Genomic DNA, 2,656 nt, shown 5'->3' with positions numbered 1-2,656 from the left:
TATTTCATTGCAATATGGAGCTAAAAAAAAAATCAGCAATTTTCCAAAATTCTACACTTGTCAGTCCACCTAAAACTTGGAAATGAGAGTGGAGACACTCAGCAAAGAAAAAAAACATACCATGAAGATATTATCCAGTAAGTATTACACTTTTCAGTGGAAAAGATGAAGACAGAGACCTTAGGATGTTGCACGGAGCACATGACACATGTAGCTACTCACCCCTATTCTCTTAAGTGGGGGACTTAATTCCAGCCCTTTCTACCTCAGAAACACACGACAGAAAGAAAAGTAAAGATATAGTCTCAGAAAATACTTAACAGTAAAAATAACAAAGCACTAAAATTGATTCCATGTCAATATTTAGTATAGGCATGCAATGCTCCCTTCTTTTTGTCCAACACTAATGAGACTCGCAGTACCCATCACAGTTTTTGACCCTTTTTTAATTCAATCTTTCTTTCTTTCCTCATTCATTATTCAAGAACATACTTACTATATAAGTATCTGTCTTGTTCAAAATGAACAAAATGAAGCAAGTCTTGGTCACTCAGCATATTTACATTTGCATACTACCTCATAAGATAGGATGCTAATGCCTTCTCCAAGAGAAGGAATTATGTTGTCTCTGAGAGATCACCAAATAGAGCCAGGCTCTGAGAGTCTTATTTGTCCTATTAGAGGGCTACTCATCTGGACCTCAGATTGACATCTGGAATGAGTCCCTCAGCATCCTCAGACAATTGTGCTCATCATTGATCCAGACAAGCACCCTCCCAACAAATAAGCAGTTCCATAGCCAGGCTTATTTTCTTCAGGCTTATCTACTGCATTATGAATAAAGAACAGCAAATGCACAGTAGACACTGTGTTTAGTATCTGAGCAATGAAACTCTCATATATATAGCACAAAAGGTATATGACCTTGGATTGCTCTAATAAAATTAAACAAAATATATTGGGAAAATAAAAATTAGTCAACTAAAATTTCAAGGAGTAATGGGGTAGCATTTGTAAATCAGGTAGCAAATAAATTGTGACTACAGTAGAAATATGAGTGGAAACATCTATATTCTGAATATTCCAGTAACAAAAAGGATACATAAATCAATATTTTGGCATATTTAAATTTAGTTACAAGATTATTTTCATATACTATAAAATGGTATAAAAAGGAAATATATCAATGATCCCCAAAACTTATTCACGTTACTTCAAAAATAGATTTTTATTTAATAAAGAAAAAAACAATAATGAAGATTTAATGAAGATTCCTTTAACAAAGTAGGTACACCTATTGGAAAAAATATCTATTATAAAAATATTCTCGGGCTGGCCCCATGGCCAAGTGATTAAGTTCACAAGCTCTGCTTCGGCGGCTGAGGGTTTCATTGGTTCGGATCTTGGGCGCGGACATGGCGCCGCTCATTGGGCCATGCTGGGGCGGCGTCCCACGTGCCACAACTAGAAGGACCCACAACTGAAAACACACAACTATGTACCAGGAGGCTTTGGGGAGAAAAAGGAAAAATTAAATCTTTAAAAAAAAATATTCTCCCTTGAGCCTCTGAAAGAATGAGCCCACAGAACTTGAAGTTCTGATATCACAGGCTTCAACACAGAATTTCCAAAGCACTAGAGTATCAGCTTACCTCTCTTCTCTGAAGTATGGTAACTTGTTCTAGCCTTTGACCTGCAACAAAACATCACAAAAAATATAAATCAGATTAGAAAATACAAAAATAATCTTTTAAAAATAAGGTACCATAACTACTCCTTTAGTAATTATTTCTCATATAAGCATTCCCTACACTTCTGGTCCTTGCCACACAAATTATAGTTGCTTAGTCCTTTGTCACCTTTGTCATTTCATTTTTTCACTTATTTCCTCTCTTAAATTTTCACTCTGCAAATAGGTAATAATCCTCTCTACCATGCTATGCAAATTAGTGGCACAGCAATTTTTTCTTTGAATGAGAAATTCTAAAGTTTTTTTCCACCAAATAAACCCTTTCTGAAAATGCTCTCTGATGGGTAAAATGAAGGGCACATGACAAGGGTGTTGTCAGACCTATATTCTGGGTAAAAGATAAGAAGTGTGAAAATCTATTACAAACAGCACATAGAAACTGATGGAATAATGGCAAGAATAGAAAAACAGAAATTTCATAAGACAAACGGAAATTATAAAAAAAAAAATGGAAAAAGGACATTAGAGAGGTAAGACATAAGAGGAATAAGATGGAGTAAGCATGGTCTATCCTTACTGAACATGGAATGCAATTAAGAATCCTAGGAGGCATGCAGTGATAAGCTAGTAGAAGTCTCTGAAGGTTAAATGCTTGCAAGTGAACTGAGGAATTCAAAGTGCTAGGTAAAAGGAGCCAGACTTCAGAGGCTATGTAATGTTTGATTCCACTTAAGTTATATTTTTTAAAGGCAAAACTATAGAAACAGTGGTTGCAAGCGATTGGGGAATAGAAGGAGGGGTTGACTAGAAAGGAGAAACACAAGAGAATTTTAGGGTAATGGAACCCCCGCATATCATGATTGCGGTATTAGATATGCCATTCTATACATTTATCAAAACCCATAGAACTGTACACAACGAAGAGTAAATTTTACTGTATATAAAATAAAATTATATAAATGTACA

The 2,656-nt window shown here is 35.2% G+C and overlaps 1 non-coding gene across 1 annotated transcript; it reads right to left on the bottom strand.

The window, feature by feature from the left end:
- Nucleotides 1–695: 695 nt before the first annotated feature.
- On the bottom strand, nucleotides 696–762 carry LOC139078546 (small nucleolar RNA SNORD109A). Its single transcript, XR_011531560.1, has one exon. It is a non-coding gene; the product is annotated as a small nucleolar RNA SNORD109A (small nucleolar RNA).
- Between the last annotated feature and the right edge of the window lie 1,894 nt (nucleotides 763–2,656).

This window comes from Equus przewalskii, chromosome 1 (assembly GCF_037783145.1).
Source record: "Equus przewalskii isolate Varuska chromosome 1, EquPr2, whole genome shotgun sequence".
In the NCBI taxonomy this organism is placed as follows: domain Eukaryota; kingdom Metazoa; phylum Chordata; class Mammalia; order Perissodactyla; family Equidae; genus Equus; species Equus przewalskii.
The sequence above is the reverse complement of the archived record's forward strand: the minus strand, read 5'-3'. Positions and strand labels throughout refer to the sequence as shown.